The following is a 27,025-nucleotide window of genomic DNA, read 5'->3' as shown; positions in this document are numbered from 1 at the left end:
AGAGTGGAAAGGCTGCGGGAGCCCGAGGGGTGTATGCCAGGCTATAGGAGGGTGGAGGGGCTGCAGGAACTTGAGGGCTGTGTGCAGGGCTGGAGCTGGGATAGAGGGAGACGGAGGGGTGTGTGCCAGGTTGTAGCAGGGGGAGGGGCTGCAGGAACCCAAGGCGTGTGAGCAAGGCTATAGCTGGGGTTGTTGTATTCTGGGAACTGGAGGGGTGTGTGCCAGGCTGTAGCAGACGGAGGGGCTGCGGGAGCCCAAGGGGTGCATGCAGGGCTGTAGCGGGGGGTGTCGTGGTTGCCGGGCCGCGTGCCGGGCTGTAGCGGGGTGTTGTGGCTGCCGGAGGTGCGTGTAGAGCTGTAGCGGGGAGTGTGTTCTGGGAACTGGAGCGGTGTGTGCCAGGCTGTAGCAGGCGGAGGGGCTGCGGGAGCCCGAGGGGTGCATGCAGGGCTGTAGCGGATGCGTGTAGGGCTGTAGCGGGTGCATGCAGGGCTGTAGCGGGGTGTTGTGGCTGCCTGGGGCGCGTGCCGGGCTGTGTGTGGAGGGGTGTTGTGGCTCGGGAGGACGAGGGGCGCGAGCCGGGCTGTAGGCAGGCGCTGGCCGCCGGGTGGGGGCGGGTGCGCTGCTGTCCTAGGGAAGCGCAGGCGGAGGAGGGGACCGGCGCTAACGGATCTGCTGGGGGCGGGGCGAGAAGCCTCCTCCGGAGCTGGCCTCAGACCCCGGAGCTGTCAAACCCGCACCCCGCCCTCCCCGGCTGTGCGCCAATGAGTCCGGGCAGGACCTGTCACGTGCCCAGAAGGGGCGTGGCTGCGCGTGGGCCCCGCCCAGCTGGTCTGGGGCAAGGGCGAGGGTGGCGCGGCTGGTGAGAGAATCAAACAGCGACGCTGCGCCGCGGCGGGGTGCGGGGACAGGAGCCGGAGCAGGGTAGGAGGCGTCCCGGGCCGCGCTCGTCTTTTCGCCGCACGCGGGTAACGGCCGGACGCTCCCAGGTGCCGCGCGGGGAGGTGAGCGCCGCGGTCTGGGACGGGCTGCCCGCCAGGGGCGGTAACTGGGGTGGTACCGGGGTGCCCAGCCTGTGGCCGCGGCGGCGACTCTGCTGGGGCTTCCCCCAGAGGCTGGAGTCCGCCCCGGTGCTGCTGGGCTGCGAGCGAGCCGGCCCTGGGCTGCTGCTACTCAGACCCCCCCGCTGCCATGGCGGAGCCCGGCGCTGCCCGCACTGCGGGGGTCCCTCCTGGCCGGCGCGGCCCCCATCCCCACCGTGTCGCTGAGGGGTCCTGGAGGAGGCAACGCGGCCCCCGTTAACTGCCTTCCTCCCCGCTCAGCCGCGAGAGCCCGGCCAGGGTCGCGGTGCGGCCAGAGAAGCGTTCGCCTCTCTGCAGCCCGTCCCTGCGGGCTTTCACCCACCGCGCCTTTGTGTGGCTGTTGCTTGTTCGCAAACACTGGCCGATCTTAACTTCAGACTGTTTTATCTGCCAAGGACGTCAGAATAACCAACTGGGTGGGTAAAATTGTTGAGATTGGGAGGGATGATGTAGCTGGGGTTGTGGAATTACGCTTTTGGCAGGAGGACTGGGTGGGTAAATCACTAAAAACTGGAGCACTTTACTTGTTGAACCGCATGTAGATAGAAGGTGGTTAGATCTGTGGGGAAAATAGTTGAGGGTTATGTGACTTTGCAGGTGGTGTCATCAGGGGTGGTTGTCCCTTGGCACTTAGTATGGTGCCTCATTCAGTTTTAGGTTAATGTATCCGCTCAAATACATTAAGATCTGATAATCAGGCTAAGAAAATATTTTGCATGTTTAGAGAAAATGAAGAGCAGTGAATTGTCATGCAGGATGCATCATCATCCCAGACTTAATGAGCAAGGCATATTTAAGCCGAAACTAGGAGTCAAGATAATGTAGTAATATGCCCTTTTAAAAATACATAACACAGTTTTAAAAACCTAGTTTTCTCTGTTGTTAGTATTCTCCTTTCCTTAGTACTGGTCAGAGAGTCTCCCTATTAACTGTTTAATTCCCCCAGTGGAACAAAACTTAAATTTCCCAAGCATTATAAACTGTTGTATGTCACCACTGACCCTCCTGTATATTTATTAGAAATGTGAGTCCATTCTTCTTGAAAATCAGTCTTTCAAACAGACAAGTATGTTTAATACTTAGTAGCTTAATGAAATACTGTTAATCTTTTAATTCTCAGTCCAGTATGCAGTAGCCTTGTAATATTTGTTTTAAAATTATCTGTGTAAATCAGTGTCCAGGAAAACTGCAAAAAACAAACACCCCCCGAAACGTCAACTCCCACGCAAACAGACGAATAAACCTTCCAAAACCAGTGTTCTCTAAAGGTAGATTTAAAAAAACAATCAAACCTTAAATGGGTTGAACCTGTCTCATTTTATTAGAAACTCATCTGCTTATGCACCTCTACCTTGGTATAATGCTGTCCTTGGGAGCCAGAACAATCTTACTGCGTTATAGGTGAAAACATGTATATTGAATTTGCTTTGATCCATGGGAGTGTGCAACCCCGTGCCCCGGAGCACTGCTTTACTGTGTAATATCTGAATTCATGTTATATCAGGTCATGTTATATCGAGGTAGAGGTGTATGTGGACTAATATGTGGTATTTAAAACAAAACATAAAGCAGTAAAAAATCTCAAAACATAATTTTTCATGAGAGGGCTCTTTTGGCTGAAAGCTTAGATGTTTTAGTTTAATCCCTGGAGATAAATTAGAATGGAAATTAACACTTGGCATATCAAAACCTGATTTGTATGGTTGGGTCCCAACTAAAACTCACTGTGATGTTAACCTCATTTTTATTCTTCTTAGTCTGTCAGATCTTTGAAATAAGGGCTGTAACAGTTTTTAAAAACATCAGATGTTGGACAGTTGTCTGCCCACTACAAATGTTGTGGTGAGGATGTATTTAGTTCCATTCCTTTGCTTTCCTTGCCAACTCAGTTCTGGTGAGCTGGCAGGAATCTGAAACTGATAGCCTTGCTTCCTTAAGCACAGGGCTTAAACCAAAAACAAACACACGTTCACTTCAGTGACCTGTCACAGCTTTAGAAAATACTATAGGAGCTTCTCTGAATGCAATGCAATCACCTGGAGATGTGCTTTCAGCCATGCACTAATTTTCCTAAAAACTTTTTAGCTTCTGCTGTAAACTGGTTTGCCACATGCCTATCTGATATGTACTGTGCAGTATTTTAGTCTTTAAAACCTACAGTAGCACTTGACAAGCAGGATTCTCGTCCATCTTAATTCATTGCCTGTTAAAAATGCTTCTAGCTGGGGAGACGGGAAGTATTGAAAAGGGTGTCGGATGCTTGTTACCATCTGTGGTTATGGTCACTTGTAAGCTGCTAGGCTTTAAGTCAGTGATACTCAGACTGGGGCTTGGGAGCTGCAAATGGCTCTTTGCAGCATGTAATATATTAAAACACTGTGATTTAATTATTAACCAATCAGGATGCTTTTACAGTAAAAGCTTTGTTATCCAGCATGTTGGGGGAATGGAGGTGCAGGTAAGTCAAAAGTTCCGGTTGACTAAGAATTATACTTACCAATGGAAGGAGGGGAATGTGATGCGCAGGCTCTGGGAGGGAGTTTGGGTGCCGGAGAGGGCTTGGGGAATGGGGTTGGTGCTCACCTCAGGCGACTCGCCACAAATGGCGACATGTCCCTGCTGCTTCTAGGCAGAGACGTGGCCAGGTGGTTCTGCATGCTGCTTCTACCCCTGCAGTTTCCATTGGCCATGGTTTCTGGCCAACGGGAGCTCCGGGGGCAGCGCACAGAGCCCCATAGCCATTTCTCCGCCTAGGAGCAGCAGGGATATGTTGCCAGGTAGGGAGCCTGCTGGCCCCTGTGCCAACCGGACTTGAAACGGATATCAGAAGTGCTAGTTTCTAGAACTTTCTGGTTGTTAAAGTGCAGATCAACACAGCTTTTACTGTAGTGTGTTGTTAACCAGTTGTAGTTGATAAAATAATACTTGGTCAGAATAACTAAGAAAATAAATTAAGAAATACATATAAAAAGTAGTAAATGAAACAGTGAATTCACGCTACTGTGACTCTCTTGGGTAATGTTGATTGCTAATTTGGCTCCTGAACAACTGAGTTCTGAGTATCACTGCTTTAGGTAGTTAAGATGTGACAGAATTCTTCTTTTGGAGAAAAGAAAAGCTAACTGAGAGCTGTAAATAAAAAGATGCTTAGACAGCTAGATCCAAATGACAGCAGCAAATGGACCATTTTTCCTGCTTTTAACCATGGGTTGCAGGGAGACTTTCTTAAATTGGGAATGAAAGATCTCAATTTTTTTTTTTTTTTGTTTAAAAGCTTTTCTATCTTCTCACTTTCAAAGAGTGTCCAAGGAAACATTTTCCCACCGCATACTATTTATTTGTCAAGGATCCTTTCACTTTTTTAGCAACTCTGAAACGAAGAACTTTTAAACAAAAGTTAAGGAAAATACTGTGCATAAAATCTAAAATCCTTTTCTCTTTTTTTGGTGAAGGTTAACTGGAGAAAAAGTTCATGCTCTTCTTATATAACAAAGGCCCAATGAATATTTTTTTTTAATCTTGCTTGTTTTTAACATATTCAGGTCTTGTCTTCTCTGGAAGGCTCTCTGACTCTTGGAGTAGTTGAAACTATGAAATTCCTAGAGTCAAGAGGGTGAAGGCTGAGTAACAGAGGATTTTTAAATCTTCTTTTGCACGTAATGTTCTCTGTGTGTGTTGTGCTGTTTAATTTATGTGCTTTAAAGACATGATCCAACTCCCGTTGACTTCAGTGGGAGAGATTGATCAGGCTGAAAGTCTGGCATAAAGTGCAGCCAGTTTGACTATTGTGCACCTAACCATGTTTTTGCTATTTTATACACTATTTCTGTAGGACGTGAGTCTCCAGGGAAGTGACGATACTAATGTTTTGAACCACATATTGACAAAATGTGATTAAGAGCAAGCCACATTATGCAGGATTTACATATCTTGGCATTCAGACTCTCTCTGCAAGAAACCTTTCCCCCTCATGTCTAAAAATTAGCTGTAGTTATTGATAGAAGCATACAGGTCTCCCTGCTCTCAGTTTTAAACTAAAGTTTACAAATACAGCAGACCAATTGTGTTTTTCATGATGGTCCATGCACCAGATATAAACATATATATAAAAAACATTTACTACAACAGAAATGCCTCCCAGAACTTCTGTACTATATATTCTGGGAAACAGCACTCCTAAAACGTTAATCCTTGACAAAAACTTGTGATTACTGATTCTTGGGTGAGATGCTACTGAAGTGTTCAGTACTCTGAATATATTAGGAAGGGCTTGAAAAGAGATTATGAGCTTGATTGCTAGTTTGACAATCTCTGACTTTTTCACCTTCACTTTGTTTCTCTGTTTCCCCAACTGTGACTTCTTTCTATCTTGTACAGTGTATGTGGCTGTCACTTCAGGCTAGAAGTCACAAGGGCTTTCTAATTCAGGCCCTGTACTCTCCTGCTTTTGAACAGGGAAAAGTCTTGATAAAGAAAGTAGATATCACTATTTGTAAAATGTGTGCTAACGTGCTGCTTTGCTGTGGCAGTGGACTTGTTGTATGAACCAGAATAGCCTTCACGTAATATGATTGGTCATTATTTTAACGTAATGGCTCTCTCTGCGTCAGAAGTAGAGAAGATTTAAAAATAAATGAGCTAGGCATCATGAAAGGAGACAAGCAGAAGGGAACTGTTGTCTTCAGATAGCAAGAATGAATAATTTTCTGTAAAATACAGTATTTATATTGGTTAAGTGTTGCAGTAGTTTTCCGGGAATACCCACAAAGTACTCGATGCTGTGCAAACATAAAATATAGTGTTCCTTCCCCCAAAGAACTTACTATTGAATTTTTGGCTTTCTACTTCATTAATTACTTATCAGAAAACATTAAGTTTCTGCAAATAGTCTCTTTCAGAAGTGCTGAGAGGGAGAGCTGTATCTGGAACTCATTAAAAGGTATATTTGCATGGCTCCTATATTTACAGGAAATAAAAAATTAGAGGCTTTGCAATTGTGCAGTTGCAGGCAGTCAGTGAGATGAGGTGTGGGGGATGTGCAGAGTGTTTGCTTTTCTAAATGTCAAGCTGAACAGTTTCTTTGAGTAGTACTAAATTTATTTTCTGCGTTCTGTGCACAGATTTGCTCGTGTTAAATCAATAAAGTTTTTAAGTTTTAGTCCACTCTAATACATTTCTAGTCTGATTATTTATTTTTAACAGAAATGGTGTATGTATACCTTACAGTGTAAATAGTATTGGAAGATTAGGAGTTGGAGTTGCCAGAGGTCAAGGGCAAGATTAGTCCTGGTGTACAACCCAGAGTCCCACTTCCACATAAATTGTTTGTGGGAAGGCGGCACGCTTTAGGTTTCCTACTTGAGAACTGTCTTTGTATCCTGCTTGGTTAATTCATCTCTTGTAGCGGTCTTTGGCTAATTAATATTAGGTAGAAGCCCTTTTTGCTCACCTCCAACTGTTTAAAGAGGATGTGGTTTCACTCTGCCCTCAAAACCCTAGAACTTCCTGGGTGGTGAAGGGAAAAGGAAGAACCCAGAAAAGGCTGATGGAAGGGCAAAGGAGGAAGCCACCCTCAGCTGAGAGGCTGCAAGATGGCCTCTGTTACTCCATCCCGTCTTCCTCCCTATAACCACACCCGCAGCCAGGAAGCTCTGGGGTTTTGGGGGAAGAGTGAGACCCATGAGTAACTCCTGTGCCCGCCTCTGTTGGATAACTTTTCTAACTACTGGTAGAGTGAAATTGACAGTTGTGAACGGTAGCAATGAAAATGACTATATTTGTTTTGTTTTGCTGCTTACTGAGAAAGGGGTATGCAACTGCTGAAGCACTGGAGCTGTCTTCCTATAAATCTTTTAGACAGACAGCACTGCATCATGTTGACGCTAGAAGATTTTCTTTATAACTGTAAGAAATCAGAACTAAGGCCCAGATTCTCAAAGGTAATTAGGCTCAGATCCTCAAAGGCAGGCACCTATGCTGCTTTTTAAAATGCAAGACTTAGTTATGTAGAAACCAATTGCTTTAGGCCCTTTCTGTTCTTGTCCCCTCTCAGTTCGGAGTTTGGGGGAGGGATTCTTGCTGCTGGAGAGTAGACTTTTTTTCAAATCCAGGACAAAAATCTTTGCCTCTTATTGGAGAGAGAGTACCACCAGTGTTAAGCCTTGCTTAGTTTTATGAATGACACAAAGCATAATCTTTTGGACAGTGAAGTAATCTCTTCAATCATACGATTACATCAGTGAAGACTGAGTAGAAGAAACTTCAGTTACCAGCATTTAAAGCAAATACTTGGTCAGCTCATGGTAACAGCATGTTAAATACTTTTCCAGCAACTTGGTACATGTTAATTTAGACCTCGTCCACATTTAAATGTAGATTGACCTAGCAATGTCAATCAGCGTGTGAAAAATTCACACTCCTGAGTACCATAGTTAAGATGACTGAGCCCCGGTGTAGACATGGCTAAGTTGATGAAACAAGTCTTCTGTTGACCTAGCCGCCATCTCTTGGGGAGTTGGATTACTTACATCGACCAAAAAACCTCTTCCATCAACATAGGAGGCATCTCTGCTATCGGTGCTACAGCAGAATAGCTGCTGCTATACCAGCCATAATGTAGCTGTGCCCTTAGCTTTGTAGCTTTATACCGACAACCAGAGTCTTGCTAGTGCACTTTGGTGTTTGTAGATCAGTGACTTTGAACTCTTCAGTATAGGAGTACGGTATAGATAGGGCCGTACCAAATTCATGGTCCATTTTGGTCAGTTTCACAGTCATAGGATTTTAAAAATCATAAATGTTATGATTTCAGCTATTTAAATCTGAAGTTTCATGGTATTGTAATTGTAGGGTTCCTGATGCAAAAAGGAGTTGTGGGGGGAGTTGCCTGGTTATTGTGGGGGAGGTTGTGATACTGCTACCCTTGCAGCGGTGCTGCCTTCAGAGCTGAGCAGCTGGAGAGCGGCAGCTGCTGGCTAGGAGCCCAGGTCTGAAGGCAGAGCTGCCGCCAGCAGCAGCAGCACAGAAGTAGGGTGGCAATACTATACCATGCCATCCTTTACTTCTGCACTGCTCTCTTCAGAACTGGGCTGTCACTCAGCAGCTGCCACTGTCCGGCTGCCCAGCTCGGAAGGCAGCAGTGCAGAAGTAAGGGTGGCATGGTATAATATTGCCCTCCTTACTTCTGTGCTGCTGCTGGTGGCAGGGTGCTGCCTTCAGAACTGGGTGCCCGGCTAACAGCTGCCGTTCTCTGGCCGCCCAGCTCTGAAGAAAGCATGGAAGTAAGGGTGGCAATACCATTACCCTTCTAAAATAACATTGTGACCCCCCCCCCACAACTCCCTTTTGGGTCAGGACCCCTAATTTGAAAAACGTTGGTCTCCCCTGTGAAATCCTATAGGATAGGGTAAAAGCACACAAAGGACCAAATTTCTCCAGCGGGGGAGACCAGATTTCACAGTCTGTGATGTGTTTTTCATGGCTGTGAATTTGGCAAGGCCATAATTATAGAAGCTCTTGGGGTGGAGAAGAGGGAACAACTAGTAGTGGTTCACAGCTAGTTTTTGATGTAGGGTGCCTGGGAAAGTGAGGAATCAGTCCTGGCTTTTGGCAATGAGGAGGCAGCTTGGATTCTGGTTCTGGATGGTAAAGAAATCTTTGTTTCTTCTTACCTTTAACTAGGTGGGAATGTGGGTTTTATTTTGCAGTGAACTTCTTACTGCAGTCTACAACAATTGCTCCTACATGTAATAAAAAAGAAGATACTTCAGTTTTTTTTCCCCCTGAAATTTTTAGCAGGGAAATAATTATAATTTTTTATATCTAAACTGTACAGCACGTAACCTGTGTAACTGATCTTGCATTCGTTACCTTCACCTCATCCCCTATTCCCTCCATTTTTAATTGGATTCGGAAGCCATTGGATTCATAAGCCTTTGAGGGTAGAGACTGTTACTGTTTGTGGTTGTACAGTCCCTCGCACAATGATCCTGAGCGGTGTCTCAGAGTGGCACTTCAATACAAATGCTAGTTAATTATATATGAATAGGAGCAATTTTTATTTGTTTCTTTTCCAGACCTGTTCATTCTGCCTGCAGACATGTGCAGATGCTACTGCATTGGTTGGCTTACATTGTGAAGGTTATTTTATGGTGTTATGGAATAGGTTTTTTTGTTTGGTTTTTTAAAGAATCTTAGATTTAGGTGCACAATTATGTTTCTGTTTATGTAGCTGCATAGCTGCATGAAACAGAACCCTAGGGTACAGTTTCCATTCTAACTTCACTCACTGACTTTTAACTTCCTCAGACAAGTTACCTCTGGGTTGAAATTTATTTGCTTGATCTTGGAGCAAAGGTGAATCTTATATTGGAAAGATTTTTAACAATCAATACAGCCACTCTTAAATTATAGGAGTACTTTTCCTATATATTACAGGAGATGTCTTCATGGTCACATAACTAGAATTGGAGAAGGGACAACTTCCTAGCTGGTTGAAGTAAGTACTTCAGATTTGAAGAAAACAGGCTTAGTGTTTAAATTACATATATTTAAAGCTGACTGGAAGCTGACAGATACCTTCCCCAACCGATGTATAATAAAGCCCAAACTATAGTTCTGTCCAAATCTCTTTTTTCTAAGGACTAGCTGTGCTAACTTGGAGAAGATTCAAAAATAGGATCAAAGTAACACAAAACACTCAACAACCAAGTGAGGTTTTTACAGCATTTAGCGCATGGACAGAGTGGAAGCACCCTTCCCCCGAGTAGATTCTCGAGTAGATTCTCTTGATGCCTTTTTGATGTCCTTACAAGTCCTCATAAAGGGTTTTACTTGAACATTCATTACTTCAGGGGGAATTTTGCAGCACTGTGCATGCGTAGAATTCACGTGCTGCTCAGAATTTTTTTTTCTCAGCAGAAAATATTCTGCCAAGAAGTGCTGCAGTTATGCCTTTTGCCCACCAAGGGCACCAGGACAGTGAGCAGCTGTTCCCAAGCAGTAGCAGCCCCAGCTGCAGATAGGGAAGAGAAAAGGCTGTATTCCTCAAAGCACCCTGCCCATGGAGCCAGGTCAGGATGCAGGGGATATGGGAGGATGGACAGCATGGGGCTGCAGGGTGTGTGTGTGTGACAAACGGGTTCAGAATGGAGTTGCAGAGACATGGGGATGGGGTGGATATTCCCAACTGAATGAGAGAGGCTGGGGTCTGCATCGGGGAGGCTCCCTAACAATCCCTCCTACCCCCCCTCCCTCCTCCCCCAAAAAAACAGCCAACCCCTTCCATAATTCTCCCACTGACATCCAGCAGCCCTTCAAACCCCAGGCACCTTCACAGCAATTACTCCCCTCTCCCTCAGCTCCTCTGTTACCCTTGACTCCCCCAAGTTTCAGAAGCAGTGCAAAGAGGTGTGGGAAATATGTTTGTATTGTAGTTTAAATAAATTATTATTCAGAGTTCTGTATTAATATGCCTTGTAAGGAATCAGTGTCAAAAAACATTTCCTCAATCTTTTTTTGTTGCCTGTATTGTTACAGACATGCTTGCCGACAGGTATTTTGAAATAAATTACCAAAATAATTGAAACTGGCATGATTATATTGTTGTTTTTACAAATAAAATATAATATATATTTTTTGTGTGTGTGTGCAGAATTCTCCCTAGGAGTAATTCATCTACCCTCCAACTGAGCTGAGACTAGTCCTTATGTATTTCTCAAAGGCAGTTGCCTGATTCTGTGGTCTCATGACTGATAGACTCATTTCCTTCTTGGCAACTAAATTTCCCAGAAGGCCTATTCTGAAAGGGCCCAAGCACCTAAATGTGTGTGATACAGGGCCTTGTTACACTGATCTCTTTTGTGTATGTATATTAAGAGATGCTGTTTCTTTTTTTAGTATATAAATGTACTCCTCAACAAAAGTAGTTCTTTTTTCTTAAAATGTAGGAAACTAAAACAAAATAGTGATGCAGAACCATGAGCTCAAGTTAGGAAATTTGAAGAGTTAGTGCAGCAAGAACTATTAACTTGTCCACATTGTGCTTTTGTAGTGACTTCCTTGTTTTTTTGTTTTTGTTTTGTTCAGTCTAAACTGTAATTATTGCTATATTTATTCTGTGCCATAACTTGGTCCCACTGTAATTCCTGTATATTTTTACATTCAGGTCAATATTGTAATACTTAGAAGCTACCAAAGCCTGTGCTTGATTTCTCAACCTGAACACTATTTTAATGCTGTTTCCCTTTAAATAATAAATTTCACGTGTATGATACTTCAAATAAGGAAGCTAAAAAGGCCTTTCATTTAGACACTAGTTGACTTTAAATTAATACCTGCCTTCTAACACATCACAAAGTGACTAAATGAACTTTTGTGCTTTGAAGAGGTTCTGTTACATCCAACTTGGGTACAAATCTTGTTAAGAACTTAATCCTAAAAAATCGAAGATCAATAGAAACTACTTTCACAAAACTTGTGAAAACCTATTCTAATGGGAAGCTTTTATTAACAAATGTTTCCTGCACTGTCAGCAACTTGACAAAGATTGTGCGGGGGGCATGAAACTAGAAAATGAAACTTGTCTTTTTTTTGTTTATAGATAATTAGTTTATTTTCCTTGCCAGAGCTCAGAGAAATGTGAGAATAAATCTACTGAAAAATAATCAAAATTTCAATATTTTAAATATCTTTGATGTAGTAATACTGTTAGGGGAACATCTTACCTTAATGAGCATTCACTCCGATACTAACATCTTAATTCAGCTTGTTGCTCAAATTCAGTTTTTTGTATTACATTTATTTATCTTTTTATCTGAATTGAGTCCTCTAAAAGCAATGTATGACTCTGCTTATAGTGATCAGAAGATGGCAAACAGAGCCAATTGCACTTAGAACAATCTCTGAGAATTGTATAGTGAAGCCTATACGTTAGTCTGTTGTCTTATTACTTGTTGGAAAGATACTTGGCTGAATTCCAAGGAGAAATGTAGTTAATTTTGATAAGAGTCATTATAAAGCAATTAGTTGTGGAGGAAGTTGTGATTGGTTTTGTTTACAGAGTGATCACATACTTCACATATTTAAACAAAACTTCCACATATGGACTAAAAAGTTTATCTATAACAGAACTTCATCCATAAGTTAAGAATGGCACTATTTTAGTTTCACTGACAAGATAAATATTTTTATGGAGAAAACATGGACAATGTTTGGTGAAGTGACCTCATATTTTGATGAATATACCGAAGTAATCTGTCCAAATAGTCTTCACCAGTCTGCAAGAGTTTTGATGATTTGTGTGTTTCGATTCACATCAGGATATTCGAAAGTCAGCTTCCAAAGACCACCAAACTTGGAAATGCCTGTCTACTGGTATGCAGATCCTTCATAAGCCTGTCCTTGTTCCATACTTGGAGTAGACCTCAAGGAGGGGAGCAGAGGAACATCTAAGTCAGTGAGGATACATAGTGACATATAACTGTGTTTTAGGGCTGAATGTCTATTTTGTTTTTCATGGGTGAATATTAAAGATTTAACTGATGTAAGATTTCTTTCTGTCACTGAAAATGGTATATATCACTAGCCTGCCATAACCACTGAATGTTAGCCATAAAAATCTGTTTTACTACTATTTTCCACTCCAGGGAAAAGCCTGTAAATTATCTTTCAAGGCTTTGTCTACACTGGCACTTCATCGGAAAACCTTCTGTCTTTCAGGGGAGTGGAAGTTTTTTGTTGCAGCTGCACTGCGTGGCTTTTAGCAGCGTGGCTATAGTGGCACAGGCATGTTGCTAAAACTGGGTAGTGTATCCATACCCTTAGCCAGTGCCTGCTTGTGTCCCCACTTTGCACCCATCCACTAATCTAGTACAATCTTCCTTCATAACCCGTGTGCAATTAACATGTTTACTCTCTCTGTCTCTCTCTCCTGTCTTCTGCTTTTGTTACTCTTTTTCCCTCCTCATCTTGTTTTTACTGTTTATTATTGCCCCCTCTTTTGTTTTGTTTGCTTTTCCCCCTGCCTGTTCCATTGCTCATCAGAAGCCGATATGGTGCTGGGATAGGTTAGGGAGTCCACTGATCACTCTAGCACCAGGACATGAGCTCTCTTAAGAGAGTTTGTTACAAGACAGATATGCATCTACTCTTACAAACCTGAACTGCAGTTAGAACGGAAGGTGGCTTTCAAGAAGCTGCACTCTCTTACCCACAGCATGCGTTCAGTGAGAAGTTTAGTTAACCATGAATCATGTGACCACCACCCCCGCCAACTATCGCTATGCTCCTCTGCCTAATACCCATACTGCTCCTGTCCACAGCCCCTTTCTCCTTGAACTGGTGTGTCCTTGCCCTGAATACCCAGATTCCAGGTTGAGGAAATGTGGCTTTAACTGACGGTGCTTGAGGGAAAATGAGGGGAAAAATATAGCCAGCTCTTCTTATTTTTGGTTTTGATATGACTTGGTGTCTGAGCCATTTTAAAATCACTTAGTGATATGAGGCAGTCTGGCCTTAATAGATGGAATTTTACTGAGAGGTGTATCTTGGTACTTCATAAGAACAAGTCATTTGCTTTTTAATGTGGACAAAATAGTAATGATGCTACTTGGACATTAAGTATAAGGGGGTAGCTGTGTTAGTCTGTATCCACAAAAACAATAAGGAGTCCAGTGGCACCTTAAAGATTAACAGACTTATTTGGGCATAAGCTTTCGTGGGTAAAAAACCCACTTCTTCAGATTCTTTCAGGTGCCACCGAACTCCTTGGACATTAAGGTTCTGAATCTCTGTAAACTGCAGTTTTGTTCCACAGCTGTGGAAATTGAAAATGCCTGATGTGCTGTACTGCTGAACGGTGCTGTGAGAATGAGTTCAGCATTGTTTTTTTCTCTAGAGAGCTGTTCCTGCAAATAAATAGTGTAGCCTGAAAATAAATACTTAATATGTCTAGAAACTCTCTAGTCTTTGTGTCTCAAAGGCTGCATGTCAGCCTTTTTGTAGTAAGAGAACAGTCTCCTCATAATGAGTGATGTAAGTGCCTCGCTTTCTAATCTGTACAGTGAAAAGCAACCACAAAACCAGGATTATTTGTGGTACTCTTAAATTGAAGGGAGATCCTTTCCATAGCTGTGTATTAACGGAAACACTTTTAATAACTTATCAGTTAACAAGAGTGCAGTATGATGTATATTATTTAAGCACTATGCTGTGAGTCAGGACTGTTTTTTTTTTTATTTATTTTTTTATTTTTTTTTTGTAAATCTCTTCCTTGTTTTTGTATCAGTAGTCACATTTGACTGGAGTGACCTTTTCAGTTTGAAGTCAAGGGACCATAAATATATCTGCCCCTACCATCTTTTGGGATATCTACCATTAGTGCAGCTCCAGCTAATGTAGATGAGGCGCAGGTGTTTTTACTGTTTCTTGTCTAGTGAGATAACACAATGGTGATGCTTTTGCCCTGTCCATATTACAGTAACACTGTTGCTACCGCTGGTGGAGCTGTGTTTTAGTTATGCTTTATTAAACTCAGATGAATTTTGGGATCTTGAAAGTGGAGGCTAAACCAAACTTCAGTGAGCCAAGCATATTGCTGTCTGACACTGTTAGCTTCCCCACACCTCTGCAGTACTTTTGTTCGTTTCACTTTGTGGTCTCTTCTAAATCCAGGTATTTTACAGTGTGGACTAACATAAAATGTTTAGATACTCCAATAAAACAGAAGATGTAAAAATAAAATGGAAGACACCAAAAAAAAAAAAGGAGCAAATGTAGCATGTGCCATTATCCTAGCTAGTGAAACATTTTCTGGTGGCATGGCTCTTTAAAGAACCAATGATTGGGGACCTACAGGAATACTTAAAAAGATACATAGTGAAGATGCTTGCTAAGTATCCTCTTCCTAAGAGCTTTGTCTAAGCCTGAATTTGAGGAAAACAATTTAATTTTGGTGGTCAAAACAGAGACAAGAGAAGAAAATAAATGCAGTCCTATGTAGTAGATAATTTTGAAGGAGATGTTCATCTTTGTGTCAACTCATGCACTTAAAACTTAAAATTCTATGTGTGCTGACTTTTTATTTTGTTTTAAGGTCAGAAGGGTCCATTATGATCATCTAGTTTACCTCCTGCATAACACTTGCCATAGGACTTCACCCAGTTGTTTCTTCATAAAATTGATACATTCTGTTTCAGTATTAGCATATCTGTTAGAGAGATGTGTAGTCTTGATTTAAACACTTCAACTGATGAATCTACCGCATCCCAAGGCAAGTTTTTCCAGTGGTTAACTACTCTTACTGTTAAAATTGTGTGGCATATTCCTTGTCTGAATTTGTCTAGTTTCGCCTTTAACCATTGAATCTCATTATGCCTTTTTCTGCTAGATTAAAGAGCCCTCCACTATCAAAAATCTCTTACACATTTAGGTGCTCGTAGACTTTGCTCAAGTCATCTCTTAACCTTCTTTTTCATATATAACATACATTCAGCTTCTCTAGTTCTCACTATAAGGCATGTTTTCTAAACCTGGAACTATTTTTGTATGTCTTTTCTGAACACTTTCCAATTTGTCAACATCCTTTTTGAAGTGTAGACATCAGAAATGGAGATGATATTCCAGTAACGATCTCATTGTGCTGTGAACAGGAGTGATACCACCTCCCTGCTCCTTCCTGATGTTCCTCTGCTTAGGCAGGCAAGAATTGCATTTGCCCTCTGTCGCCTAGAGCCCTGGTAGTTTCCAGCCAAAGGAAGAGCTCTATCTCCACACTGAGTCCATTGTGTTTGGAGCTCACCTCACTAGGCTCCATGTGCACTTTAAGTCTCTTGAGTTTGAACATAATCTCTAGGCACTGCCCCATCTGGAGGTGCACTTTTAGAGTGCTGATCCTCTGTCTAGCACCCCCTTCTGAATGCTGTTCCCAGTTGCCTAAACCGTGGGACTAATCCTGGCCCTTCAGACTTCTCTGTAGCTTAAGTACATCCCTCGTCTCCAAAATTTCAGCTGTTGCAGAAATTCTGACTTTACAGTTAAACTCTAGACGGTCATATGACAGTGAAAGCAAACAGATATTGCTCAGGATTCCAGACACCGTTACTCTTTACTTAGCAGCATAGGATATGTGCAGGTCTAGACAAAATACAATACAGTTTTACACATTTTCCCTGTCTCAGCTTCTTCATCACTCTAGGAAATCCTCTGAAGTGTCCAGAGTCCTTTCTTGAGTCTCGTGGCACCTTTTTGGGTCAGCTAGCTTTCTGTGACCTTGGCTGGTAGTCCTGCAGTTAAAGCAGAGCTCCTGCTGTGAAAACATGTCCTTCAATTCCTTTTTTCTACAGCAGCTTTCAGTAGGTCTTTGTGACTCTCAGGTTTGTGTTCCCCCTGCTAATTTTAGTACTACTGCTGGTGACTTTTCAATTCTTCACTTCATTAACTCCTTGCAAATAAACTTGGTTAGACTGGTTTCCCCAACCAGGCAACCTCTTCAGCATACCCATTGTATGATTAGAGCACAGTCATTAAGACTAATGACTATTTTCTTGGGTCTGGCAGAGATGTGCTACAGCCTTGTTAGCAAATGGTGGATTCCACGTCCATTCAGAGGCATTCCATGATACAGAAATTTAATGTAAACCAGAATTCATAAATTAGTCACATTCTCTTAGCTGTAGCAGTGGAAGCTCATGTTCATTTGTCTGCCTACCATGACTTCCAAGTCTTTTTCACTGTCACTGCATTCCAGGGTACAGTTCCCCATCTTGTAAGTGTATCCTACTGTTTTTGTTTCTAAAAATATGATCTTGGGCTCAAATGACCCCATCTTGCCAGGTGATAGGTCTGTATAATGGACCTGTCTCCATCATTTATCACTCCACCAATTTTGTGTTGCTTGTTTAAAGAAGGGAGATAAACCATTATGCTTTAGGGCAGGAGTCGGCAACCTTCGGCACGCAGCTCCCGTTGGCTGGGAAGAGTGAATCGTGGCCACTGGGAGCTGCAGAGGGTCGTGCCTCTGGACGGTCAATGTAAACTAAATGTCTTGCGGCCCGCCTTTGGATTACTCTGGGCTGGGTACCGAAGGTTGCCAACCCCTGCTTTAGGGATAATCCATCTACTAACTAATGTAAGTTTCTTCCAAATTCCAATGTGCAGTTTACTCCATAAGTGTCCATTATAGGGTTACTCACCCTTTCCTGTGAAAAAGCTGGTTCTGGCCACTGTCAGGCAAGGCACTGAACTAGATGGCAACATGGATCATATCCAGTATGAAAATTCCTGTTATCAGTGAAAAACAAAACAAAGATGGCTATTTGGTGGTCATATTTTAAAATCTCATAACTATTGTGTTGAAAGTCTTCAGAAGTCTCTCAAAAGAACAGAGCAAAGATTGAATAATTAAATATACATATCTCCTAAAAAGCATCTGTAATAACCTTAGTCCCAGATTTGGACCTTAGCGTCCAAAATATGGGGGTTAGCATGAAAACCTCCAAGCTTAGTTACCAGCTTGGACCTGGTACCTGCTGCCACCACCCAAAAAATTAGAGTGTTTTGGGCACTCTGGTCCCTCTGAAAAACCTTCCCTGGGGACCCCAAGACCCAAATCCCTTGAGTCTCACAACCAAGGGAAATAATCCTTTTTCCCTTCCCCCCTCCAGATGCTCCTGGAGAGATACACAGACATAAGCTCTGTGAAACTACACAGAGTGACTCCCCCTCTCTGTTTCCAGTCCTGGAAGCAAAAAGTACTTTCCTATTCCCCCAGAGGGAATGCAAAATCAGGCTAGCGATCCAACACACAAATCTCCCCTTGATTTCTTCCTCCCACCAATTCCCTGGTGAGTACAGACTCAATTTCCCTGAAGTAAAGAAAAACTCCAACAGGTCTTAAAAGAAAGCTTTATATAAAAAGAAAGAAAAATAAGTACAAATGTTCTCTCTGTATTAAGATGATACAACACAGGGTCAATTGCTTAAAAGAATATTGAATAAACAGCCTTATTCAAAAAGAATACAAATCAAAGCACTCCAGCACTTATATTCATGCAAATACCAAAGAAAAGAAACCATATAACTTACTATCTGATCTCTTTGTCCTTACACTTGGAAACAGAAGACTAGAAAATAGAAACTACTTCTCCAAAGCTCAGAGAAAGCAGGCAGCCAGAAAACAAAGACCTCAGACACTCAATTCCCTCCACCCAAAGTTGAAAAAATCCGGTTTCCTGATTGGTCCTCTGGTCAGGTGCTTCAGGTGAAAGAGACATTAACCCTTAGCTATCTGTTTATGACAGCATCAGAATCTATTTATGCTGAACAGCACTCACTGCACCAGGTTTCCTACAGAAAAAAAGTAGCTTGACCAGGCTATTTTTAAATTAAATGCTGAAATACGGATTTCAGAGCCTAACTGCAGGTACTTAGCTTTGGAAGTTTATGCCATTAATCATTATTTACAAAGGTCTTTTTAAAATTAATTGCCAGTCAAGTTACTTTTTTTTCTGTAGAAAACTTGATGGAATGGATGCTGTTCGGCATGATTGTCAGACTCTAATGCTCTTACAATTGCCAACTTGCATCAACAGAATTAGTTTAAATGAAAAGGAGAAGTTGCTGTGATTCAAGGATTGTTGAAATTATTCTTGTTAAAAATAGAAGATGTGAAGCTAGAAGTTAGTGAGCCAACATTGATATGTCAGATAGTAGGCATAATCGATGGACAAAATAGTGAGGGGTTTGGCTATTCCACCCATCACTCAAAAGAACAGATGGAGGCTACTGAAGCAAGTTTCATCATCATGGCTGCCATCTCCACCTTTTTCTGTGACCCCAGGCCTTCATCATCCTGATCTTGAAAAATGTCCTTACTAGACCAGGCCAGAGAGAGGGAGCAGGATGACATCACCACCCTACCAGCTCCAGCTGAATCCTAACCACCACCTGGGATGAAACGACTTTAACATCAGCAGTAATAAAAAAAATTGATACCATCTAAGAGACTGTCAAACAAGAGTTTTCCCCTTCTAAAACTCTCTAAAGCTAGAATGAGAGGAAACAAATGTTAAAATGAAAGCCTTATTTAACACTTTACATTTCAAATGCTTTAACTGTATCTTTAATAGGCTTAAAGGGTTTTTATTGGTGTGTTTGCAAGGTACTAAGCAGGCAGAGATCTCTGTATACCAAACCACATACCTTGTTTAAAATTAATGTTGGACATAGGCTGGGTTATGTTAACAACATTTGCCCACTTATTTCACCTACATTAAAATATTATTCCCATACTTTTATCTTCTAAATGCTCTGGGTTTCAGGAAAACTCACTCAACCCCCATCACATGCACATGCACAAAACTGCTCTTTATATTCAATAGCCAAATCCTCCAAAGTCTCAAAATACTGTGGTGTACATTTACACAAATATTATGTTTTAATTAAATTAAAACTAAGCAGTTGTTAAAATACAGTGTACTGATACATTATCCATGCTTTTTTATTGTTTACTTGCTAATATGAAAAATTCTGTAATCCACAGCCTCCCACTAGGACCTAGAGGCTCTACTATAATTTTAGAACAAAACTTCCAAAGTAGGTGGCAAAATATGGTGGTGTTGGGACTTTTCTTTTCTTATCTCAAATAACTATGAAGAGGCATATTTAAGAGCCTTTGGGCTACCAGCTGTGGTGATACGTTGTGGAAGGAAGAACAAAATATATTCCATTCCCTCCCCCTTTTACCATCCCCTCCCCGTTAAAGGGTATCCACACACCGATCCATTTAAACAAGTTTCTTGTGAAACACTAAGAGTAACTTTACTTAATATATAAACCAGGTGTTTACATTGGGCAAAAAAGTACCAAGATACACAAAAATAAGCCAGTACTGCAAAGTGGTGCACCCCATTTATTGAATAGCTAGGCTGAATTATTAATCCTGATCTTAATAGAATTTGCTGCAATATTTCACATACTGAAACCAACCATTTTAAGAGCTCTCCACTTCAGAGTCCACTATTTAGTAATATTCTACCATAATATCAAACTAGTATGATTTTTTTTGACTAGAACAACCTCCACTTCAGGGAATGATTTGCCTTGATTGGAAAGGCTCTTTGTGGTAGGTTAGTTTCCTTGATGTAAACTAACCTAAATGGACCATAATACCTTTTTTGCTAGATGTGCTTAAAAATAACTTTACCTATGCTTTTTTTAATTACATAAGCGCTGAGCAATTGCCAGAAGGCATCCCATGATAAATTAAAGACTACAAGAGTGCTAGTCAAGGAGAGCTGTCTTATTGTTGGTTTTACCTGGACTAAAGATAAATAATTTAATTCATACTTCTATTTTATACACAATTGTAGAGAATTACAATAAAAATCAAATATTTATGAAGCATGCTGTAGAAAAAATAATTCAGCACACAGACGTCTTTGCAAATATACAAACTCAAGTCTTTTCTTTGGATCCCTGAATTCCACCACTGGTAAAATTTAGACCTGTGAGCTGGAATAAGCTGTATAATATTACTGAATTTTTGCTAGCACCAATGCAGCTGCACAGTTGCTAATAAATGGGTACAAAGTGGGCTAATGTAAAACAGCATAATTAAGATTTGTCTACATGCTAGTTCAGGGTGTTCTTATATCACAGCTGCTGTTACAGACAACTTAAATAAGACCTCTGCCCTGAGGACCACAGACTAGTTTAAACAAATACTTAGTTTAAGGGATGTGAACAATCTAATGACAAGACACACAGAAACAGGTTTAAGAAAGTAGGACTTTGTCCACACTCAAAATCTGTACCATTTTTAACTACGCTGGCACAACCACCCTAGTGAGGACACAACTGTGTGGACCCAGGTATACTGGCGTAGGCACTTCTATACCAGTATAATTGCACCCACAGTAAGTGCTGTACCAGAATAATTATTTTGTTTAAATAATAAAAAGTCACACCAACTGAAATAGTTGCAACACTACAACATCTGTTACTTTAGTCAAGAAATCAGCTGATCAAATTAACCAGCAAGTGAGCTGTAAATATCAAATATACAAGGCTGTTAAAACAAGAGTAAATGCTTTCAGAAATGTCAGGATAAAAATTCTAGGAAGACACATTTGATATATTTTTAACTGCATGATGCTAGAGGTGTTAACTAAGTTGCTGTTGATATCACATCCAACTGGATCATTCTACAAAATATGAAATCCAGTGCTTACAAGTTAGCATAAAACAGAACATCTGAACTGTTATCGGAATTACTTTAGGGCCTTATTCTTGTTCACTGGAGTCGCTGAAAATTATTATTTCAATGGGACCAGGATTTAGCCATTAGAATGCATATGTCCATCTTAGAGTTTCAGACTGTTGCTGTCAAGGTATGAACCCCCACTCTGAACCGTAGCGTCCAAAAGATGGGGTACCTGCATGAACCCCCCTAAGCTTAATTACTAGCTTAGGAATGGTAGAGCTGCCACCACCCAAAAATATAGTGTTTTGGGGCACTTTCTGGCCCCCAAACCCTTCCCTGGGGACCCCAAGACCCAAAGCCCCTTGGGTCTCAAAAGAAAGGGAAATTAACCATTCCCCTCTTCTCTTTCTCCCAGATCCTCCCTTCCCTGGGTTACACTAGGAGATCGCTGTGATTCAACTCCTTGAATCTTAAAACAGAAAGGAAATCCACCTTCCCCCCCCCCTTCTTCACTCCCCCTCCCAGACTCTCCCTGAGAGAGAGTGAGTGATACTAACAGAGAGAAATCAGGTTTTTCCTCCCCCCCTTCTTTCCTTTCTCCCACCAGTTCCCTGGTGAGTGCAGACTCCCTCCCCATGGGTCTTACACAAGATTAAAAAAACAATCAGGTTGTTAAAAAGGAAAACTTTTAATAAAAAAAAGAAAAAAGTAAAAATTGTCTCTGTAAAATCAAGATGGAAAATGTTACAGGGTCTTTCAGCTTATAGACACTAGAGAGAATCCTCCCCCCAGCACAAATACAAATTGCAGCAAACAGAGATACAATTCTTTCAGCAAAATACACATTTGCAAAATAAGAAAACAATTAAAAGACTAAACTGCCTTTCTAACTGGTACTTACTACATTGAACAGAAGAAGCTGTTTCAGAAACTTGGAGATATCTGCTTACATGTCTGGTCCCTCTCGGAACCCAGAGAGAACAAAGAAAAAACCCAGAATGCACAAACAAAGGCTTCCCTCCACCGAGATTTGAAAGTATCTTGTCTCCTGATTGGTCCTCTGGTCAGGTGTTCCAGGTTTACGGCTAGTTAACCCTTTACAGGAAAAAGAGACATTAACTCTTAAACATCTGTTTATGACAGTTGCCCATCACTATAGCGTCCAAGCATCTTCCACATTAAATTAATAGTAATAGCTGAAGTCCCTAGTAGATTTTATTGGGCCTATGGTGGTTCTTTCTTTTTCAGGAGTACAGGCTTTGGTTTTGGTTTTGGTTTTTGGGGGCAGAAGGTGGTTGTCAGTCTTGCTATAAAGGAAAGGCTTTATTGAAAAGCAAAGTTTTGCACAATATTTCCTAGAGATACTGTCAGATGCTAGAGTTGCCTTATCTCCTTCAGAGCTTCCTTCCACACCCAGATCCCTTCTGAGAATCCCTTGTCACAAACTTTATCCAGGGCTTTTTGCCCTGCATTCTCTCAGTTTGATCTTTAGCACTTCTGTGGCTCAATCCATTATTTATGCTAAAGGTTAGGACCAGTGCCTTAAACTGACAGCAGAAATCAAGTAGGAATCAGCAGAGAGAATAAAGCACAGGCCTGAAGAGCTTATGACAGCCTAAGCAGCGAAGCAATGAGCAAAATGCAGTCTAGTCAGTCACTTCTTCAAAATCGAGCCTACTGTATGTGGGAAACACAAATACACTTAAGTCCATAGGTACCCTAAAAGCTTTCTCTAATACAATTACTGTTACATTGTTCAGGTCTGCCATTCAGTTTTAGTACAGATTGAAGAGCTTCAGATTTCTATTGCATTCTAATTCTTCTCTGATCTAGCAACAGCTATCTGTGGAAGTTTTTGTAATCCATTTCCCATTACTTGCAGTACTGTAACTTGGAGCAATATGTATTTTCAACATGGTAGACCACATAGAATTTATTAAATTTGCGAAAACAACTGATTTTATAGGGTTGCTCTAATATGCTTTATAAGATTGCTTTGATGCAATGTAATGTGGTGCAGTGAACAGATGAATTTTTGTGGGCACTAACGCCTCTCCACACATTTTCAGTTAATTTTAATTGAAGATGTATAGCTACATCCTCTGAACTGTCTTGAAATCTCAGATATAATTTCACATCCCCATGGTTCCTTAACATTTGAAAAGGCTTGACATTCTGTTGCATTATAACATCTATGAATGGGAATCTGTCAGGAAAATCATAAAAACTAAAAAGGAGCCATGCTATTCAATAACGGAAGTCTTCTGTTCCCAGACCTTTCAAAACTACTCAAGATAAACATGGGATTCCTTCTGTTTAGAGCTGACTCTTTCATCTTAAGCTTTCCCATCCTTTTTCCTGCAGTTGCAGTAATAGAAATCATAAGTAGCTAATTTTCCTCTGACTAGAATGACAGGAAAGGTTTTTTTGCTTTTTCGTATTAGAGGAAGTGATCTTTACAGATAACATTACATCAGACCTAGTTTCCAAATTACCTGATCATGTTTTGTTTGTTTAAAATAGTTTGATGCAAGTTGTTTGTTTCTCTTTCATACTTTTCCCCATCAACATTTGTTGTTAGAGGACATTGTAACATCTTCTCAGCTTTAGGAACATGCATAGCACAATTAAACATCCCCTTGGCCCATGCCAGCTGACTCAAGCTATACACAGGTTTTTAATTGCAGTGTAGATGTACCCTAAGACTGTAAGATCTAAGGCCTGGTCTACACTATGCGTTTATACCGAATTTAGCAGCGTTAAACCGATTTAACCCTGCACTTGTCCACACAACGAAGCCCTTTATATCGATGTAAAGGGCTTTTAAAACTGATTTCTGTACTCCTCCTCGACGAGGGGAGTAGCGCTGAAATCAGTATTGCCATGTCAGATGAGGGTTAGTGTGGCCGCAATTCGACAGTATTGGCCTCTGGGCGGTATCCCACAGTACACCATTGTGTCCGCTCTGGAAAGCCATCTGAACTTGGATGCACTGGCCAGGTAGACAGGAAAAGCCCTGCGAACTTTTGAATTTCATTTCTTGTTTGCCCAGCGTGGAGCGCTGATCAGCACGGACTGTATGAGAGATACTGGATCTGATCGCTTTATGGGGAGACAAATCTGTTCTATCCGAGCTCCGTTCCAGAAGACGAAATGCCAAAGCATTTGAAAAAATGTCCAGACAGAGGCCACAGCAGGGACTCAACACAGTGCTCCGTGACAAGTGTAACGGAAAGCCAAAGAATCAAATGGACGCTCATGGAGGGAGAGAGGGGGGACTGAGGACTCCAGCTATCCCACAGTCCCTGCAGTCTCCGAAAAGCATTTGCATTCTTGGCTGAGCTCCCAGTGCCTGAAGGGTCAAAAACATTGTCCGGGGTGGTTCAGGGTATATCTCGTCAATTTACCACACTCTCCCCCCATGAAAGAAAAGGGGAAAAAATCGTTTCTTGCCTTTTTTCGGTGTCACCATATGTCTACTGCATGCTGCTGGTAGACGCGGTGCTGCGACGCTGAACAGCAGCATCCCCTCCCCTTCCTTTCCTGATGGCAGATGGTGCAAAATGGTGGAAAACTGTCCTCCTCATCCTGTGAGTGCTCCTGGCTGGCCTCGGTGAGGTCGGCCAGGGGTGCCTGGGCAACAATGGGAATGACTCCTGGTCATTCCTGGTAGACGGTGCAAAAGGATTGAAAACCGTCCTCATCATAGCAATTGGGGGCTGAGCTCCATCAGCCCCCCCCCTTTCATGTCTAATGAAGAATCTGAACTGCCTGGATTATCATAGCAGCAGGAGGCTGCCTCCCCATCATGTTATCTCACTAAAAAGTCAGTGTTTCTTATTCCTGCATTCTTTATTACTTCATCACACAAATGGGGGGGACACTGCCATGGTAGCCCAGGAGGGTGGGGGAAGGAGGGAAGCAACGGGTGGGGTTGTCGCAGGGGCTCCCCCTAGAATGGCATCATCATTTCTGCGGGATCTCTGGGGCTCTGACCCGGAGCGGCTGTGCTCCCTGGTTCTCTAGTACACTTGCCCCATAATTCTAGGCAGGACTGACTCTATTTTTAGACAAAACATAAAGAAGGGAATGACCTGGGGAGTCATTCCCATTTTTGTCCATGTGCTGCCGGCCCACCTCAGCGAGGCCAGCCAGGAGCACCCATGGCAGCAGCAGACGGTACAAAAGGACTGATAACCATCATCGCCAATTTCCAATTGCGAATGGTGCAAAATGACTGATAAACGCCATCGCCAATTTCCAGTTGCAGATGGTGCGATAGCTGGTAACCATCTCTGCTACCTTGCAAAGGCAAATGAATGCTGCTGTGTAGCACTGCAGTACCGCGTCTGTCAGCAGCATCCAGTACACACATGGTGACAGTGACAAAAGGCTGAACAGGCTACATGGTTGCCATGCTATGGCGTCTGCCAGGGCAATCCAGGGAAAAAGAGTGCGAAATGATTGTCTGCTGTTGCTTTCACGGAGGAAGGATTGAGTGACGACATTTACCCAGAATCACTCGTGACGCTGTTTTTGCATTGGGATTTCAACCCAGAATTCCAATGGGCAGGGGAGACTGCAGGAACTATGGGATAGCTACGGGATAGCTACCCACAGTGCAATGCTCCGGAAATCGACGCTATCCTCGGTACATGGATGCACACCACCGAAATATGTGCTCAGTGTGGCCGCATGCACTCGACTTTATACAATCCGTTTTTAAAAAACGGTTTATGTAAAATCAGAATAATACCCTAAATTGCATATCAGATTTCGGGATTCAGGAGTAGTGTTTAGGCCTAGTCACTCTTCAGAATTCTCATGTGAAGTCCACGGCAGCAGTTTACAAAAACAAACCCTAAGGAGCCACGTTACCATCATTTATTGCTGCTCCTACAGCGAGAGACTAGGATTCCCTGCTCTTTCATCTATGGATTTTTTTTTTCTTCCCTCTTAAGTAGCACTATGGAAATTTCTTCTTTGGAAGGTTCTAAAAACCTACCCTCAATAAACAGGTACGGTTAGCAGTAAGGCTGTAAAAGAACTGCCTTGATTCAGGTAGAATGTACATTTACCATGTTGCTGGATAGTCAGTGTTTTAATCTGAGGCACTAAGTGGGGGATGGTGGGAGACAGACACAATTGTTGTCACAGGACAGAGAAAAGTACTTAATTGAAAAAAGTGATGTAACTTTTCAGCTGAGAAATGGTTTGAACTTCAATTAGAGTATGCTTTCATGTCAAAGTTGATGTCCTTCACCCTTCTCCCCCCACATCATCATTACTGAGCCTTTTATGGCCCTCTACTTGCTGTTGTGCATTGAATAATAAAGTTGGAAGTGCTCATCTCCTCCTGATTTCTGTTTTGCCTGGAATGAGTCATTAGCTGAGTTTCCCCAGTTGTTCCCTTTTTTCAGGCCTTTAACAAGTTAAATCAGTGTACATGTAATTTCCTGGCTCTGCTGTTTTGGCTGGCAGGGGCATCTGACTCTCGTTGCTGTATCGGTCTTCAGAAGAGTGGGAGTGATCCAGACTCTGCATTTTCTACTGTGTACTTTCTCCAACCAGCAGCTCAGACTCAGCATTATTTGGGACTAACATGTCTTCCTTCTAAAGGGTGGCATGTTTGCACTGAGGTACTTCTTTTGAACACCTGGTGCTTTTCTGAAGTGTAGTTTGGTCTCTTTAATCTTTTCACCATTGTATGATAGATATCTGCCTCATAGAAGGAGTTCCAAGGCAC

At 42.1% G+C, this 27,025-nt stretch overlaps 1 protein-coding gene across 7 annotated transcripts in view; it reads left to right on the top strand.

Annotated features, from left to right (window-relative positions):
- The first annotated feature begins 926 nt into the window (after positions 1–926).
- The window catches only part of OSBPL8 (oxysterol binding protein like 8), a 215,141-nt gene continuing 189,042 nt past the window's right edge, over positions 927–27,025 (top strand). For 2 of the 7 annotated variants that reach the window (XM_050934854.1, XM_050934847.1), the window contains exons 1-2: positions 933–1,001; positions 9,516–9,576. The gene's annotated coding sequence lies outside the window, so the exon portion shown is untranslated. Of the gene's footprint in view, positions 1,002–9,515; positions 9,577–27,025 lie in introns of all 7 variants that reach the window. The other 5 variants (XM_050934821.1, XM_050934803.1, XM_050934840.1 and 2 more) reach the window with 5 other exon arrangements.

This window comes from Gopherus flavomarginatus, chromosome 1 (genome assembly GCF_025201925.1).
Source record: "Gopherus flavomarginatus isolate rGopFla2 chromosome 1, rGopFla2.mat.asm, whole genome shotgun sequence".
Taxonomy (NCBI): Eukaryota; Metazoa; Chordata; order Testudines; family Testudinidae; genus Gopherus; species Gopherus flavomarginatus.
Note: the sequence above shows the minus strand (reverse complement) of the source record. Positions and strands in the feature narration are given on the sequence as shown.